The 20456-nt window shown below is 38.9% G+C and overlaps 2 protein-coding genes across 2 annotated transcripts in view; both read right to left on the bottom strand.

The window, feature by feature from the left end:
• Positions 1-20456, bottom strand: part of LOC143630141 (putative glutathione S-transferase) — a 94909-nt gene that overhangs the window by 21876 nt on the left and 52577 nt on the right. The gene's annotated exons all lie outside the window — the stretch shown is intronic.
• LOC143630135 (uncharacterized) overlaps positions 1-20456 on the bottom strand; it is a 34728-nt gene that overhangs the window by 12171 nt on the left and 2101 nt on the right. Inside the window, exons 2-3 of the mRNA XM_077099218.1 lie at positions 7945-8526; positions 7576-7788 (exon numbers count right to left, since the gene is read on the bottom strand). The gene's annotated coding sequence lies outside the window, so the exon portion shown is untranslated. The remainder of the gene's footprint in view (positions 1-7575; positions 7789-7944; positions 8527-20456) is intronic.

Genomic DNA, 20456 nt, shown 5'->3' with positions numbered 1-20456 from the left:
ATACCAAGGTGAAATTCCATCCATTGAAGAACAAGCCAATGAAATCCGTGAGCAAAATGAAGCAGCCGATGCATTCTTCAATTATCCCTCCGATGTGACTGCATCTCCATACCCTGATCCCAAGAACCACTACGACAATGTGATGATGGGTTACCACAACCCACCTCCAAGATACGGGTATCCAACTGACATACCTCAATCCCAGGAGGAACATTTGGATCAAGCCCTACAGGAAACGGATGAGTTGAGGAAGAAGATTGATGCTGACGAGAAGAAAAAGAAGAAGATAGGAGAAACGCTTCTTCAAAAATGCAACAAGTTGACAAAAGTAGTGAAGAAATTCATGAAAGATTGAGAAGATAATGATGATGGCATGTTTCAAGAGATGAAGTTTTCATGTTAAGATAGTCTGTGTGATATATGTAACATATGATTAAGGATAGGAATTTATATATCGCTTAAAACTATATATAAGTATGTTGTAAAATAATATACATATCATTTCATGATATGTATATGTTTGTGAAATAAATAAAATTGTATATTAAGAAAAGAAATATGTTAAATTTCAGATAAAAAAAATAAAAGATAAAGAATGTCTAGACAAAGTGATAACCGAGAGGTTTCCCGAAAGAAAACCGAGAAACGAGAAGAAAAAGGGAAAGGTCCTGAGAAAGAACAAGTGGAACCAATTCCCGATAAATATATGAATCAAATTCAACAAATGATCAAAAAGGTTGTTAGGGGAAGAATCTGAATTTCGATCCCAATTTAGACAAACAAAACATTCATAATCTGTTCACCCTTCCCAAAAATCTGTTAAATCTCGCCCGAAACCATCTCATTTAGAAGAAAGTGTTCATGAGTCGAATGCCGATGGAGGCATTAGACAAGACTTTAAGAAACTTAAGATCGGTGGATGTTCATTTAAAGATTTCAAGTACTATGGACCAAAAGAGTTCCATGGTGACAAGGGAGCCATCACAACCGTAAGGTGGCTTGAAGAGATGGAGACGATAGTGATTATAAGCAAATGTTTCGATGAAGAGAAAATTCAATACTCCGCCCTGATGTTCAAAGGCGAAGCGCTCGAGTGGTGGAACACGTTAATGATGAGTAGAGGAAGGGAGGTGATGTACAACATGACTTGGAACGAGTTCAAAGAATTGATAATGTCAAAATTCTGTCCGATGCATGAGACGGACCAAATCCAAACCAAATTCTTGGCTCACAAGGTTATTGGAACGAACCTTCGTGAGTACAACACAAAATTCCACGAATACCGTCGTTTGGTTCCCCAGCTGGTTACCCCCGAGTCCAGCAAAGTCACACGTTATATATGGGGACTACCACGAGAGATTCGTGATATGGTAAGGTCACACTTGCCACAAATCGCCGACTCTGCGATGGAGTTGGCAGGGTATTTGATGGGCGGAATGATCCGCAATAAGGAGGAGGATAAAAAGGTCGTAACAACACACGACTCAAGGAAAGGAGGAGACAACCGTTTCAAAGGTAAAGGAGTTGACCAACGAAGGTCTGGCTCCAACCTCGGCATCCCTCAATGCAAAATTTGTAAGAAATATCATAGGGGTAGATGCAACTTTGCTCCTCGAATCTGTGAATCGTGCAATAGACCCGGCCATGCAACGGCCGATTGTTTGAAGAAGAAGATGACCTGCTACAACTGTAAAGAGATGGGGCATCTTAACTTCGAATGTCCCAAGAACAAGCCCGCGACTGGTGGTGCGGGTGGTAGCGGTCAAAAGAACGAGCCCAAGAAGGGCAATGCAAGAGTCTTCATCCTTGATACGAAGAAAGCGGCCGACACACCGGAAACCATTACCAGTACGTTCCTTGTTAACAACGCTTATGCTAGAGTCTTGTTTGATTCAGGAGCCAACTTAAGTTTTATAGATTATAAATTTTGTAGTCTATTAAACGAACCTTTAATCAAACTAAATAAAACTCTAAGCATCGAGACCGCTAATGGCGAAATCGTTAAAATCTCCGAAGCCCTTGAAAACGGAAAAATCTTATTGGCCAGTTATGTTTCGTCTATTCAATTGTTACCCATGACCCTTGCTGGTTTTGATGTTATATTGGGTATGGATTGGTTATCCGACAATCATGCTCGTATCCTTTGCAATAGCAAGACCGTTGAACTTCGAGCCCCTAATAAATGAACTATTCGAATTGAAGGGGATAAGGACGCTGGCCAAGTTAGCCTAATCTCAATGAAAAGGGCTAACAAATGTTTAAATCAAGGATGCTTAGAATTCATGGCCTACGTCACCGAAGTATCAAAACCCAAAGAAATCAAAGTCGTTCCTGTTGTTTCTGACTATGCCGATGTCTCTCCCGACGAACTTCGTGGCATTCCTCCCGATCGTGAAGTAGAGTTTAGGATCAATCTTATTCCTGGTACTGCTCCAATCGCCAAAGCTCCGTATCGCCTCGCGCCAACTGAGATGAAGGAACTGAAGAAACAATTGGACGAGCTTCTCGAGAAAGGTTTTATACGACCAAGTTCATCACCATGGGGAGCGCCGATATTATTTGTCAAAAAGAAGGATGGATCCATGCGTATGTGCATCTACTACCGAGCTCTCAACAAAATTACAATCAAAAACCGTTATCCACTTCCTCGAATTGATGATCTTTTTGACCAACTTCAAGGTGCTAGCTTCTTTTCAAAAATCGATTTTTGTTCCGGCTATCACCAGCTCAAAGTTCAATCCGAAGATATCCCGAAAACTGCCTTTCGAACAAGGTATGGTCATTATGAGTTCACCGTTATGCCATTCGGACTTACTAATGTGCCAGCCGCGTTCATGGACATGATGAATCGTATCTGCAAGCCTTACTTGGATAAGTTTGTTATCGTCTTCATCGACGATATACTTATTTACTCTAAGTCTAAGGATGATCATGAAAATCATCTTCGAACCTTACTTGAAATCCTTAGGACCGAGAAGTTGTACGCCAAGTTCTCGAAATGCGAATTCTGGTTACACGAGGTGCAATTCCTTGGTCACATCATCAACGTTAACGGTATTTAAGTGGACCCCGCTAAGATTGAAGCTATCTCTAAGTGGGAGATCCCAAATTTTCCAACCGAGATTTGAAGTTTCTTAGGATTGGCCGGCTATTACCGTAGATTCATTGAAAACTTTTCCCGAATCGCTGTTCCTCTAACTTCTTTGAGTCATAAAAACATCAAGTATGAATGGGGAACGAAACAACAATAGGCGTTTGATATACTCAAACAAAACCTTACCCAAGCACCTATACTGGCCTTGCCAGAAGGTACTGAAGATTTCATTGTCTTTAGTGATGCGTCTCATTCCGGCTTGGGATGTGTACTAATGCAATGAAAGAAGGTAATCTCTTATGCCTCTCGTCAACTCAAAGTGCACGAAAAGAATTATACAACTCACGATCTAGAGTTAGGCGCCATAATCTTTGCACTTAAGATATGGAGGCACTATCTCTATGGAGTAAGATTTACCGTGTACACTGATCATAAAAGCTTGAAACATATTTTCCATCAAAAAGAGCTTAATATGCGCCAACGACGCTGGATGGAAACTCTTAACGACTACGACTGTGAGATCGTTTATCACGAAGGTAAAGCCAACGTTGTGGCTGACGCCTTAAGACGTAAAGAACACGAAAAGCCAAAAAGAGTCCGAGCGTTAAGGCTAGAACTTCAAATTGATCTTATTGACCAAATCAAATCTGCCCAAACTCAAGCAATCAATGAAAACAAGATCTCCGATGAAAAACGTAACGACATCATTGACTCGCTAGTCAAAGGTGACGATGGTATTCTTAGAATGGGCAACCGAATTTGGGTACCAATCTTTGGGGACTTGCGTGAAAAGATTATGAACGAAGCCCATAAGTCCAAGTACATGATGCATCCCGGTAGTGACAAAATGTATCAAAACCTCAAGCCAAACTACTGGTGGAATTGGATGAAAAAGGACATCGCTTCACATGTTGCGAAATGTCTAACTTGTTTAAAAGTTAAGGCTGAACACCAAAAGCCTTCAGAGTTGCTTCAGTAACCCGAACTTCCCATATGGAAGTGGGAGTTAATAACCATGGATTTTATAACCAAACTCCCGAAAACGACTCGACAACATAATGCTATATGGGTAATTGTAGACCATTTAACAAAGTCTGCACATTTCATACCTATCAATGAATCATACTCAATGGATAGATTAGCGCGTATTTATGTAAAAAACATTGTTGCTTTGCATGTAGTACCGCTATCTATAATCTCTGATCGAGACAGTCGTTTCACGTCTCATTTTTGGAAAAGCTTCCAACAAGCACTCGGTACAAAGCTTAACCTTAGCACTGCCTATCATCCACAAACCTATGAGCAAAGCGAAAGGACAATCCAAACATTGGAAGATATGCTCCGTGCTTGTGTGATAGACTTAGGTGGAAGTTGGGATGACCGCTTACCCCTAATAGAATTTTCGTATAACAATATTTATCACACGAGTATTCAAACCGCACCATTCGAGGCGTTATATGGACGAAAATGTAGGACGACCGTGTGTTGGTCTGAAACCGGAGATAATCAATTGTCTGGACCGGAAATAGTCAAAGAAACCACTAACAAAGTTCTTCAAATCCGAGAACGACTTAAGACGGCACGCGATCGCCAAAAGAGTTACGCCGATGTCCGTCGTAAGCCATTAGAATTGAATGTTGGTGACAAAGTTTTATTAAAAGTCTCGCCATGGAAAGGCGTCATTCGCTTCGGCAAGAAAGGAAAATTTAGTCCTCGATTCATTGGACCCTTCGAGGTACTTGAACGAATCGGAACTGTTTCATATTGTTTGCGACTGCCCGATGAAATGCAAGGGATACACGACGTATTTCATGTATCGAATCTGCGTAAGTGTCTAGCCGACGAATCTCTTTCGATTCCATTAAAAGATGTAGAAATTAACGAGAACTTAAAGTTCATTGAAAGACCAATTCAAATCGAAGATTCAAAGTTAAAGAAATTGAAAAGACGAACACTGAAAATCGTAAAAGTTAAATGGGATTCACGGAGAGGACCCGAGTATACTTGGGAACTCGAGTCCGAAATGAGAAAGAAATACCCCCACTTGTTCTCATGAAGCAATCTCGAGGACGAGATTTATTTCAAGGTGGGGAGGATGTAACATCACGTGAATATCGGGTCAAAATGCCAAATTTCCAAAGTCAAGGGCCAATTCTGCCAAATTCCAAACTCCAGGGGCTTAAATGAAAAATCTATCTTCTTGACCCATCGCGCTACGCGATGGATCAAGAAATACCCCCATCGCGTATCACGATGGAGTGTCTGACACGCAGTGACACGTGGCACACGATGGCAACGTCTGCCGCCATGTGGCAACACGTTCGCCACGTGCGCCACGTGGCGCGACGCCTGCCACATGTCACCACGGGGAAGGTCTACCCTGTGATTTGGCAAGCCTACATCGCGTCACGCGATGGGCTTACCAAGGAACCCATCGCGTAGCACGATGGGGTCCAATTTCAACCTATAAATAGAAGGCCACGAATTCAGATCCATCACATCTCAAAACACACATATTACTCTCTCTCTAACCTCTCTCTACACATTGGGAAGCGTGCCCTCGAACCACCTCGAAATGGTTGCCTCGATTCATCGTTTTTCGTGCCCAATACCTCGATAATCGTGCCACCTCCCGATGATGTTATAAGCAAGGAGACAATATTGGTGTGAAGTCCCGACGACCATCTCGAAGTACGTGTCGCGAAGTGTTGGTGTTCGATTCCTGTGTCCAAGCAAAGGATTGATCAAAGCGTGTGTTGATAAAGAAATAGAGTCGAAGTGCTGCTCGAGTGAATAGGGTTTATTGAGCCAACAAAGGTAGGCATAATGCCCGAATAAAATAATAATAAAATATTATAAGGGCTTAATACCCCAAGTCAAAGTTATTCTCAATAAACAAAGAAATATATAACAAAGAAAATAAAGAAAAAGAAAAATGAAATATATATGTGAGTATATATATGTATATGATTATTCTTTGTTTTAAAATATATTACTTAGGTATAATGAGTATACTTAAATAATAAAGAAAGAAATACGTTTCTTAAAGAAGAAAAAACGTAGGGTTTTTATGAATAAACTAAAGGTTTATAAACATTACTTTTCAACTAAAGGTTTTAAAGTAAAAGAAATTATGAACTAAAGATTCATCGAGGTAAATAAGACTAAAGGTCTTAAGCCGGATTGTATATCCGACTAACAAAAGTTATACTCGTACTATAGGTGCGAGATAGCAAGAGAAAGACTCACGGACGGTGTTGGAAACCGATCCCATTGAAAAGGTGAATAAGCCCCACTTTTATAAAGTTGTTTTCAAACAATCAAACGTGTTATGTGTAAAACTTTACATGAGGCTACGTGTCTCTAAAAACATTGTAAATAAGAGTATAAGCCTAGCCCTCAGGCTGTGGTTTACGTTTGTCTGGATCCTTACATATGTGGAACGCGGTGGGCACATCGCACCACGCTTGGTCACGACCTCTAGCCACGAAGGGCCGGACCTAAGTTACGTCCGAGTGAGACTGACCATGTGTATATTTATGGTACCTAAGTTATGCCGAAACGCTGCGGTGTTTGGCTGAGGTAACATAGTGTAGAGACTCGAGTTTATGATGATTGTTTAACTTGATTATTCCTAAGCCAAGATGGGCCGAGGCTTACGTGGTCTCGAGGGGTGATTAAGTAAAGAAAATATTTTTGCGTCAACATATTCACCAGCATTCGTTGCTGACGTATTTTATAACATTTTGCAGGTAACCAAGAATAGAGCTTGACGGACGAAGGGCTCAAGAATCCGATGGCTCGGATAATTTTGTTTGAATATTAAAATATGGTGTTTTTGTAAAACATATAAATAAGTAAATACTAAACGAGACTTTCGTCTCGTCTTTTTTTGTAATGTAAATATTTATAAGTTCAATCCTTATGTTTTATAAAAGTCTTCCGCTATAACCCGTAACTCTGATTTATATACAAATATAGTACCAACTGTCGATCACACTCCTAGGCCTAAGATGGGGGTGTGACAATACACAACATAAATTAACCGATCAGGTTTCCCGTTTCTCATAATATTCTTTGTATAAGTATAACATTTCTTATGTATATACAACGTATTAAATAAGTTTGTTTTCTTGTGACACATTATTTCAATATATATTAGCATGATCACAAGTTATAGGTTTTTAAAAACATTTGATCCATTCCATGCATGAATATGAATCTGCAGTCTGCATGATTTGTAAGCACTGGATTCTGTATCAGGTGGCACAATAGCTTTAAGCAGCTAATTTGACAAGTCTTATTATAAGTTATTTATAGCACTTGCATCTTTTAAGCAAGAGACGACAACATTACGTGCAGAGTATGGCATTTGGACTGTAACCATAATTTTCTGCTACTCAAATTAATTTTCTCATATTATTATTATTATTATTATTATTATTATTATTATATATAATTATGAGAAAAAATTAACTAACCTGTCACTTTTTGGAAAGTCTATGTGCTACGAAAACTTTCCAATCTTCTTTTGTCAAGAACCGATACATAGTAGGAGGATTAAGCAATGCCTTTGGGTCATTTCTTTTTGGCTCAATGAATTTTTTGTATAGTTTATGTTTGAAGTTTCTCCATTTTGTCGCAATTGATTGAAGAGTTTGCTTCCAGCTATTTGGATTAAGTACAAAATGTTTCTGAAAACATAAACAATATCTCCATGTATCATTTAATAAATATATATAGGGGACAAATAAAGAAAATATTGTAACTATTTTAAACAGCCATAAGTGTAACTACAATTGAAGGACCTAACTCATGCATTGGTTGTAATTATAAGCAATTAGACTTACCAAAACATAATTCCATGCATCTTCCTGTGTTTCTTTGGGCACGTCCGTCCAACATTTATAAGTTATGGGAACCATAGTTCTTGCTGTCATTCCTTCAAAAGTAGTGAGTTTTTTTTTGCTGCTTCTCCAATTGGGACATCTCCTGTATTGTATGCAACTACAGCTTTCCCTCTTGTTGCTTTTGGTGTTATGGTCGGGCCTCTTTGTGATTTGGTTTCTGAAGCGGAATTTCCATCAGGATCTAAATCATAAATTTCATCATGATCTGAAGTAGAATTTTCATATTCAGAAGCAGAATTCATTTGGGCGTGCACACAAAAATCAACCTGTTTCAACATGATTTAGTTACAGTAGCATAAAACTAACGTGAATTAAACTAATAAAAACATAAAACTTAAACTAATAACAGTAGGATCATTGTCTTGACTAGGTAATATGAAATAAAAACATACAATTTAAACTAATAATAGTAGAATTAATATCTTAACTGTTCATATGAAATAAAAACATACAAATTAAACTAATAATAGTAGAATTAATGTCTTAACTATGCCAATATGAAATAAAAACATACAAATTAAACTAACTAGCAAAAGTGCCCGCGCGTTGCTGCGGGTTCGAGTAACTTATCTCATTGTATTGGTTTGTAGTGTTTGGCGTGGTGTGTAATGGGTTATCAGTGCGATCACATTTTTCAATTGCATTTGTTTGTGTGTGTGTGTTCGCGCGAGTGTGGATGAAGGAGGGGGGGGGGTGCACACTAAAATATTAATGGATACATATATATTGGATACATCATGTTTTGTGAAATTTTAGTTATATTCTTGCTTGTTAGTTTGTAAGGCACCAAGTAGAAACTTTTGTTTATGCAAGTTAAGTGCCGGTTACTTTATAACATCATCGATCCAATATATATGCATACACCAGTATGCATGTGCACAACCAACTCGCGTATGCCCACCTCTTTACCCATTTTATCATTCATGAACAGACAACTTAATTGACTTTAGTTTGAGTATCTCTTTCATCTCCTATATAAATTTCAACTCTAACTACTCACCAATTAACACACATTCAATCACTTATGTTGATTAAAATTTCAAAACCTACCATCAACAATGATTTTACCTGCTTATATTAAGGATATTTATTTACAAATAAATAGAATAATGATATCAAACATTACAAGTACTCAAAGTGGTAAGGTATAGCCGCCCTAGAAGATATGGTAATTCTTGTCATGTCTTCAACTTTACAACTTTCCTAGGGTTTGTGAGCAAAGTAGAAAAAGCACCATAAACAATACCATATGCAATCTCCATGAAGATATTAGTGGACTCAAAGGTAGTTCACATAAATTGAAAATAAGGTTTTGGTTCATAAGATAAATATTAAAAATACCAGTAACAAACATAAGATAAAAGTGAAACAATCCAAGTAGTTAGTAATATAGCAAGACATGGCATTTATTAATAGAACCTCACCAAACGGTATGATTTTAAAATAATGTTACGCCTTACATGGCATCTTCAGATATGGTGAGTGTTGTCCTTGGTAGAAACATGTTTTTCCTTGGTGTTCCCTGATAGCTATCTCAGCGTCAATCATGTTACACTTGAACACTTTGCATATTAGCATTGTTCCCTTAATTTCGATATTGGTCACTTGATAAAGTGTCAGTTTTATTTCTTAAATATATAATATGAATATGAACTACTAAGTTATTATTATAATTTGTATGTGTGTAAGAGTGGCTAATAGTCCACGAAGAGAACTTGGCATGCAACCATGCTATAACACCTTTACTTGGAATTAATGTTCATGACTCCATACAGATTAGAAAGAATATATATTTGATCATTCCTAATTCAATCCACCCAAATGGCCCATCCATGTTCACCTATGGACAATCACAATTCGAGTTTTTTTCACAAACATGCTACATCACTAAAAATTAAAATTTACTGTGTCACCCTATTCATGATACTCTTATCAGATTTAGTTAGAAAAATAGTCAAATTTTATTATTGATATTTCTAAGACAATTTAGTTAGTGTAAAATGATGTAATGATGTGATTTAGAAAATATACTGGTTTTTTGATATTCGATTAAGTCTACGCAACATTAACAATAAGGTTTTGATTCATAACGTAAATATTAAAAATATCAATAACAAACAAAGATATAAGTGAAACAATCCAGAATATATAGCAATACCGGAATAATTTTAAAATAACATCAGCAAACGGTATTATTTCAAAAGCAATGTTACGCCTGACATGTCGTCTGCATATACAGTGAGTGTGATACTTTAGTAGAAACACTCTTTTTCCTTGGTGTTCCCCATAGCTATCTTAGTGTCAATCACGATACGCTTGAATGCCTTGCATATAGCCTTGTTCCCTTGTCTATGACGTTTAATGGGGTAATGTTTCTTAGCAACATGATAGGACATCCGATCTTTAACCGTAGTTTAGTTGTGTTTGAAGTGGGTGTGGGTGTTGCTAACAACCAATAATGTTATTTTTGTTAATTAAAACAAACTGTATAAATTGTAGTTAAATCATATAAGTAACGAAATATGTTATGAGTGTACCAGGGTCTCGACCTTTTGGACATTTTGATAATGAATCCTTTCTTGAAGCATAACTCGTGTTAGTGTGCTTAGTGGTGTATGAGTTTTGCTTTTGTCATGGGGCATTCTTGGTGCGGGTTTTCTCATTTCATTATTTTCTTATCAAATATGTGTATCAAAATGGTGTATATACATATTTAAGATGTATGGTGTAACATCCTACTTTCGGTTATATTAATAAAATAAACTTCCTCTATTTTATAGTGGGTCGTTATCGGTTTAGCTAAATCGAATATGAGTTGGACTAGTGTTGGGTAAATATAAATGGGATATGGACTTGGGGTATGAAAGAAGAAGGAAAGACCATGGCCTTAAGCCCATGACCCCTAAATATAAATACCATTAAACATCACTTAATCCACATTCACACATATTCCATACACCACCCAAAAACACACACTTAAGATTTCTCTCTAGTTCTTCCTTATCCCTAGCCGAAATCAAGAAGGAAACCGAGCACCGACCCGAGGTAACGATAGTTTAATATTATATGAGCTTAACCCGTTAGATATAGTTGCGAAACGACGAGCCGACACCGTTAAACCGTTTAAATCACGAGATCCGGGTGGAATCGGGTATAAACCAAACCTATGATGAGCTTAGGGATCACCCTAGCTTAGATCTGGATCGAACGGGGCGAAAAACGATGAAAAACGAGTTAAAACTCGTTTTTTCCGGTGAGTTCGCGTTTTTTCGGCGGCTTTCCGGCAATGGCGGCGCCGGAAAGGCGGCCCCGGAAAGTGGTACGAGGTTAAGGGGAATGTCAGGGAATGTTCTAACATTCCCTGACCTAACCCTAGTTCGCTAACGGAGCCTAACGAATTAATAGGTGATTCGTTAGCTGATTCGTATAAGGGAGCATAACGAACTAGACTTAGTTCGTGCTCAGATTCGTTAGGGTAATATAACGAACTAACTTCCACTTCGCTATGACCATTCGTTAACTGAGATAACGAATTAAAAAGTCCAATTCGTCACATGGACTGATTCGCTACATGAACTGATTCGTTATAAGGTCCAATTCGTCATAAGGACCAGTTCGTTATAAGATCCAATTCGTCATAAAGACCAGTTCGTTATAAGGTCTAATTCGTTACAAAGCCAGAGTTGTTATAATAGTTAATTCGCTATGAACTCCCATTCGTTAAGAACTGAATAACGAATTAGAACTTTGATAAAATGACAGAACAGTCCCCGGACTTATAAAAGAATGAATTAATTACAATTAGGCCCTTGAACTTTTGAGTTAGCAAATTAATTAATGATTCAAAATCTTAATGGAAAATGTATTACGACAGTTAATGGAAATAAAATTTTTCCAAACTGACCTAGCAGCTCGACCCCAGCCAGGGGCTCTGCCCCTTGGACCTGCTAGGGGCTGCCACCCCTAGACCCCGCTGCCAGGGGCGCTGCCCCCGGACCCCCGTTCGTCGAGGGTTATAATTAGACTAGAAACGAGAGATGAGTAGTGATAGTAATTGATGCATGTAATTATTATACAGTTAGCCGTGCCCAACTGATGAAAGGAATAACAATTAACGGTGAACGTAACCGACTTCAGGTGAGTTTCTAGCCCCCATTCCTTGTTATGTTTTCGGGGCTGTGTGAATACTCGATGTGATTAGTTAATACACTTATCCTAAGCAATAAGTGTATGCCATATATGTATTATGTGAAATGTATGAATGGTTTCTTGTCGATACATGAACGATCTTAGGAATTGCATGTATTGCCAGGAAATGGTTGATGTTATATGTATGTTGTAAGATGAAGAATGAATGATGTATGTATGTACGAAACTTATGATTATGTATATAGAAAGTATGTTAAAAAGGTATGGAAGAAAGGGAACCAGACCCTAATAATATCCGAGGATGAAGGGTACCGGACCCTAATAATATCCGAGGATGGAGGGCACCGGACCCTAATAATATCCGAGGATGGAGGGTACCGGACCCTAATAATATCCGAGGTATGTAGGGCGAATGCTCTTTATAACGTAAGGTTAGATATGTATGTGTATGAAAGATTGATGGACATGTTAAGTATGTAATGCGTACCTACGGGCACGTGAATGTGCATGTAAAGTAAGTTATGTGATTAACTAGAACTCACTCAGCGTAGCTGACTTTTAGTATGCACGCAGGCAAATAGGTTGAGGCAGCTCGCTTGATGAGGACACATGGCAGAAGAATAAGAGTCTGGCATCTGAAGACTTAAAGACGTTTTAGTATTTATAATTGAATGGGAAGACAATATGTTTTATTATGACAAAGTTATGGATTTATATGTAATGTTTATTGAATGTTTTAATGTTCCGCGAATGTTTTAATTAACTGATAATTAGAACTGCGTTTATGAGAAAATCCAACACCAAAGTAGGGCTACCGGTAACGGGGCCTTACAAGTTGGTACCAGAGCAAAGTTCGAGAGATTTAATTAGACTCGAACAGAGAATGGGATTAAAGTAAGAATAGAAAGAAGATGCCAGTTCGAGATAGCCATGTGTCACTCAAGCAAGCTCAGTAACGGTAAAGTGAATGGTTAAAGCTGTATGTTAATGTTAGCTTGATTGTTAAAGAAAGGATATGCGAATGTTAGGGATAGGATTACCTGATTGATTAACTGTTTAGGATAGAACCAGCACAAATAGACTCATAAGGGAAAGTGTATAGGACACGGAAGGTAACGTGATAAGCTAATCACAATTGGCCACTGTTATTACCTGTTAGCCTTACTATCCTTGTACTAAATAGTTCCTTGAGTGATGACGTTTGTGTTTCCCTTTTTAGAATACGATGGCTGGAACGGGAGGCGATGCGAGAACTGAGGGCCCCAATAGGCATCGTGGCAGGCCTCGTCGTGCCCAACAACCTTCGGTGGAGACCGCTTCCAACACCGAAGATGAAGGAAGTGCAGCTAGGAGAGACCCGAACAACAACGGAGGGTTTCAACTGGATCCTGCAATTCAGACAGCTATTGTCCAAGCTGTAGCGACTGCTGTAGCCACTGTTGTGAAGAATATTACTCCGGGAGAGTCGGGTGGAAGCCGTGAAAGAACTGCTGGAGGGGCAGGTGGAGATGGTAGGAAAGATGAGGAAGGAGAGAGAGAAGCCTCGAGTGGGGTCAGGCATGTGAAAGATGATGATAGGAAGAGGGGTCGAGGCGGTTGCAACTATAAGTCCTTCAAGGGTTGTGGCCCGCCAAAGCTGACTGGTTTGGGAGACGCAATCGCTACTCTTCAATGGATAACCACCATGGATAAAATTATCCGCATTAGAGAGTGTCGTCCCGATCAAGCTGTCGGTTATGCCACCCAATCGTTTGAAGAAGAGGTGATGTACTAGTGGGAGTCGGTTGAGCAGATGAAGAGTCGGGAGGAGATTAAAGCTATAAGGTGGGATGATCTGAAGGAGCTAGTTATGAAGAAATTCTGTGCTGACGCCGAAGTTGAGAGGGCGGAGATGAAGTTCCTGAACTTGAAAGCTGGGACGATGACACATCGTGAGTACACCACAGAGTTCAACCGAATGTCTAGGTTGGTACCCAATATGGTCAACACTGAGGCTAAAAGGATCAAGTGCTATGTGAAGGGATTTCCACAGAGAGTCCGCACGCTAGTCAGGACGAGTATACCTGCTACCTTTGACTCTGCTGTCGAGCTCGCAGAAATGGTTTATGCGGACCTGGCTGCGGATGATGTTGTGGTGGAAGAAGAGAAGAAGGACAAGAAGTGGGTCGCTCATGTTAAATGACCTGGTACTCAGTTATGGAACTCTAAGGAAAAGAAGCAGAAGGTGTGGGAGTGAAAGACGTGCAAGACGTGTGGGAAGGTGCACGGTGGCGAGTGCAAGTGGGGTACTGGTTCAGAGGTGTGTCACAAGTGTGGAAAGGCTCATGGTGGAGAGTGTAGGCTTGGTACAAATGCCTGTTATAAGTGTGGGAAGGTGGGGCACTATGCTAATGAGTGTGATGTAAAACCCGCATGCTACAAGTGTGGTAAAACGGGTCATATGGCAAGGGAGTGTACTGATGGTGGAGCTGAAGGTAGTGGAAAGAAAGATGCCGATCAAGCTAGGCCAAGGACTAGGGCCTACATGCTAACTTAGGAGCAGGCTAAACAGATTCCGGATGTTGTGACTGGTACGTTTTTAGTAAACGGTATTTCTGCTTCAGTATCATTTGATTCGGGTGCAAACAAAAGTTTCGTAGCTACACCATTTAGTAAACTAGCTAAAATGAAATGTTGCCGAGTGTCTGAAACTTTTATAGTAGAAACCGCTAGTCACGCTTCTGTTAAAATAATGAAAATGGTTAAGGACTGTAAGATAGAGTTAGAGGGACATGAGTTCCCTGTTACCTTGTATGTTATGACCTTAGGAGGGTTCGATGTAGTTTTGGGAATGGATTGGTTGTCTGAGTACGAAGCTCAAATAGTGTGTAAGAGTAGGATAATAAGGTTAAAGTCTTTGGATGGTAGTGCGGTGACGGTTTATGGTGATAAGGAAAGTTCTGGGCTTAATGTCATTTCGATGATAAAAGCCGAGGGTATGTTAAGGCGAGGGTGCAGTGCCTACCTGGCATATGTTGTCAACGCTACGGCCGAGACGAAAGGGATGAAATATGTTCCTATTGTGCGCGACTACCCAGAAGTATTCCCAGAGGATCTTCCGGGGTTGCCACTGGAGCGAGAAATAGAATTCCAGGTAGATTTAGTACCACGAGCCCAGCCCGTCGCGAAAGCGCCTTACCGTCTAGCACCGTCCGAGATGAAATAATTGATGTCCCAACTGCAAGAGCTCCTCGACAAGGGTTTTATTAGACCGAGTGTTTCCCCGTGGGGTGCGCCAGTATTGTTCGTGAAGAAGAAGGATGGAAGTATGAGAATGTGCATAACTATAGCGAGTTGAATAAACTTTCGGTAAAGAATAGATATCCTTTGCCAAGGATTGATGATCTGTTTGACCAACTGCAAGGTTCAAGTTGGTTCTCACGAATAGATCTCAGAACAGGCTATCATCAGTTGAAGGTGAAGGAGGCAGAGAACTCGTAATGTCATTTGGTCTAACAAATGCTCCTGCAGCATTTATGTACATGATGAATAGGGTGTGTCGGCCAATGTTGGACAAGTCAGTTATTGTATTCATCGACGATATATTGGTTTATTCAAAGAGCGAGTCTGATCATGCTGAACATCTGAGAGAGGTGTTAGAGACTTTGAAGAAAGAGAAGTTGTATGCTAAGTTTTCGAAATGCGCGTTCTGGTTGCGAGAAGTTTAATTTATTGGTCACGTGATTAACCCTGAAGGGATTACCATGGACCCAGCTAAGATTGAGGTAATAACGAATTGGAAGACTCCACGGAATCCGACTGATATACGAAGCTTCTTAGGGTTAGCTGGCTACTATAGGAGATTCATCGAAGGTTTCTCCAAGATAGCCGCACTGTTGACCGGTTTGACCCGAAAGTCGATAGTATTCAGTTGGGGTAAGTTCCAAGAAGAAGCTTTTCAAGAGTTAAAGAAAAGACTCACGCAAGCCCTAATCCTTGCTCTACCCGATGGTGACGAGGATTTGGTTGTTTGTACTGATGCTTTGCATCGTGGGTTAGGTTGTGTGTTAATGCAACGAGGGAAGGCGATAGCTTACGCGTCTAGATAGTTGAAATTCCATGAGAGTACTTATCCGACGCATGATTTAGAGCTAGCAGCAGTAGTGCATGCCTTAAAGATATGGAGGCATTATCTGTATGGTACTAAGTGTACTATTTACACAGATCATAAGAGATTAAAGTACTTCTTCGAGCAGAAGGAATTGAACATGAGGCAGAGAAGATGGTTAGAGTTGATAAAGGATTACGACTGTGATATTAAGTACTATCCTGGTAAAGCTAATGTGGTCACTGACGCGCTAAGTCATAAGAACGAGGAAGTCTTTGCAACAGTGAAGTCATACCAGTTGATTATGAATTCAAGTCTGTTTGATGAAATTACCAGACTACAGTCAGAGGTGCTGGAAGATGAAGGGCTAGTGAAGAAAGAAAGAATTTTCGGTCAGAAAGACAAGTTGATGGAAAACACCCATGGTGTTAAAACTAGGTTTGACCGTATGTGGATCCCACGCCATGGAAATCTCAGAGGTCGAATCTTAGATGAAGCTCATAAGTCAAGGTATTCGATTCATCCAGGAGCTATGAAGATGTACCAAGATTTGAAAAGAGATTACTGGTGGCCAGACATGAAGAATGATGTAGTAGATTATGTCAGTAAGTTCCTAACCTGCTTGCAAGTCAAGGCAGAACACCAACAACCTTATGGAAAGATGCAGCCTCTAGAGATACCAGAATGGAAATGGGAACATGTCACCATGGATTTCATAACCAGGCTACCTCGTACAGCTAAGCATCATGATACCATCTGGGTGATAGTGGACCGTTTGACCAAAGTGCTCACTTTTTGCCTATACGAGAGGCCATCTCGTCAGAAACGTTAGCAAGTTTGTTCATCAAAGAGGTTGTATCTAAGCATGGAGTGCCACTATCGATCGTGTCCGATAGAGATACTCGATTCACTTCGAGGTTCTGGAAGAAATTCCATGAAGCTATGGGCTCGAGGTTGAACATCAATACGGCGTATCATCCTCAAACAGATGGATAGTCTGAAAGGACTATCCAAACCCTTGAGGATATGCTACGTGCTTGCGTTCTAGATTTTGGTGGAAGTTGGGACGATCACCTGCATCTAGAAGAGTTCTCCTATAACAACAGCTACCATTCAAGTATTGGTATGCCACAGTTTTAGATGCTTTACGGTATACGATGTAGGACCCCAGTGTGTTGGAGAGAGATTGGTCAGAAAGAGATGGGAAGCCTAGAAGTGGTTCAAGAAACGTGTTCAAATTTCGATCAGATTAAGGCCAGAATGAAAGCCGCGCAAGACAGACAGAAGTCGTATGCTGATAAACGACGACGACCAATTGAGTTTAACGTTGGTGACAACGTGATGCTCAAAATCTCGGCTTGGAAAGGGATTATCCGTTTTAGGAAAAGGGGGAAGTTGAGTCCAAGGGTACCAGACCCTAATATATCCGAGGATGGAAGGCACCGGACCCTAATAATATCCGAGGATGGAGGGCACCGGACCCTAATAATATCCGAGGTATGTAGGGAGAATGCTCTTTATAATGTAAGGTTAGATATGTATGTGTATGAAAGATTGATGGACATGTTAAGTATGTAATGCGTACCTATGGGCACGTGAATGTGCATGTAAAGTAAGTTATGTGATTAACTAGAACTCACTCAGCGTAGCTGACTTTTAGTATGCACGCAGGCAAATAGGTTGAGGCAGCTCGCTTGATGAGGACACATGGCAGAAGAATAAGAGTCTGGCATCTGAAGACTTAAAAACGTTTTAGTATTTATAATTGAATGGGAAGACAATATGTTTAATTATGACAAAGTTATGGATTTATATGTAATGTTTATTGAATGTTTTAATGTTCCGTGAATGTTTTAATTAACTCTGATATTTAGAACTGCGTTTATGAGTAAATCCAACACCAAAGTAGGGCTACCGGTAACGGGGCCTTACATATGGGGAGATGGACACTCATGGGTATTACTCATGCATCAGTCAATCATGTATTGTCACCTCATTTCTACCCTTAGTTACCCATAAATCACAATATTACCGGCAACACCTACCCAAAAGTACCCTAAAACTTTATTAATTCATTTTAATTCTTCAATGGTCAACAATGAATCAATTTTGTGTGGCAAACATTTGCCATGAAATGAAGTCACACACATCACCCTCATGGAGTGAGGTGGTGTTACCATGTGATTTGGAAGCCATGCACTCTATCTATATGGGTGTCCCGTCATCTCTAATAGCACATTTACTTGCTATTAATGTTCATGACTCCGTGAAGATTAGAAATAATATATATTTGATCATTCCTACCCCAATCCTCCCAAACGACCCATCCATGTTCACCCATGGACCATCAAAATTCGAGTTCTATTCACACATACTGGACAAATCGGTTAATTAGTGTATAGAGAATGATTATATTAAGGTGCATTGTCATATATACCCTTGCAAATATTGAAAATGTCATATATACCCATGCAAAACTAAAGATATCGTATATGCCCTTACAAAATTATTAATATATCAATTCATTAAAAATTTAAAAAATTACGATAGTACTCTTGTTTGATTAGAAGCGATAAAAGGTTTTATAGTGTAGACCATTTGATGCGATAAATCTTCGAATTGTTTGCAATTTTGAAGTAGTGACGAAAGACGATTTGGTTGTCGTTAAAGGTGAGAAACGTCAATTAAAATTAAAATAATAATATAGGGTATAAACACATTATGTAATAGAAAGGGATAGAATGGTATATTCGTTAAAATTGGCATAAATAAAAGTTAATTTTTTTAAAAAAATAACGGTAAAATTTTCATATATTAAATTTTAATTAATTAACAGATGTATATATGATACTTTAATTGTGTTTATAAGGGCATATATGATATTTTAGTTACTTTGTAAGGATATATATGATATATAAAGTTTTGCTTGGGTATGTATATGATATTTGTAATGTTTGTAAGGGTATTAATCCTTATATTAACTACCGTGTAAATTTTTGCGTAAAACTAAGATTTTACCCACAATACCCGGTATTCACATATAATGCAAAAAGATATTGAATAGGGTGCCCTGAATAGTGGTACTTGTGCCTGTTGTCTTTGTGAAGTGCGCGAGAGACAATGTTTGTTTCTAACATTCTGAAAGTGTTGATGGAATTAACAATGTGTATACTTGTTGTGAGAAGAGTGGTAGATGGAATGTTGACCGCAAAGAGTGGCTAGGAATAATATGGGAGTTAACTTGAAATAAGGCTAGTGATGGTGTTTGTGAAACCGAAAGTGTCATTGAATGGATGCCTCAATGGTTATTAATTGTTGAGTTGATGGAAAGTGGGTTTCATTTCATGAATATACTAATATAAGTTGATGAGTTATTAATTAATATTGGTTTAAATTGATGAGTTATTAGCTTGCATCTATAAATATCAAGTACTTGAAGTAAACTTTTACATAACTTAGTAGTTTTTTTAGAGACATTACAAGTCTATATGATCATGTCTTAATTTATTATAATGCTCGTTTGGTGGTTCTTGATTAACTTTTGTGATTGTATGTTTCATATCTGAAAAAATTAAAACAATGACACATATACGGTTTAAGACAATTTAGCCCATATGGTTTTATTGCCAGCGGATCCTCTTAATTAAGCTAGTGGGTGCAAAAAGAAGTTCAACCTAGAACTTGTCAATTCAAACTAAAACAAGTCAAACCAAAATGGGTCGGGTCAAAACGAAACGGGTCGAGTAAAAATTTACATTAAAAAACTACGTATATAAATTTAAACAATAAATTTCATAAAAATAACAAAATACATATTATAACTGACCTCTACCGCTCTACGTGATTTCATTAAATGTAAACAACAGATCTTCACATCTTTTAAGTGCTTTATTGTGAGCACTACCAACATCACCAACATGTTTAACAAGTCTTTCTGGTTTATTCCAAGAATTAAACCCATTTGACGAAATACATAAGGCCCCCTTGGTTTCCGATATAATCTGCAAATAGGTAACAACATAAGCATAATACTTTGTCCTCTTTTACACTATTCTCTAACCAATTACCGTATTTATCATTCCAATACGTGCTGAAATGTCGTTATGTAGACCCTATCTTTCTTTATGGACATACATGACCATGTCCACCTGGTTAGCAAGGTCCATTAAGCCAATACTTTCTCCGTATCTCGTCTATTTGATTAGGGTGATATTCT

This window comes from Bidens hawaiensis, unplaced genomic scaffold (genome assembly GCF_021521415.1).
Source record: "Bidens hawaiensis isolate Kalapana, Puna unplaced genomic scaffold, B.hawaiensis_p1.1 tig00005567_1, whole genome shotgun sequence".
Taxonomy (NCBI): Eukaryota; Viridiplantae; Streptophyta; class Magnoliopsida; order Asterales; family Asteraceae; genus Bidens; species Bidens hawaiensis.
This window is presented reverse-complemented; position numbering and strand designations above follow the sequence as displayed.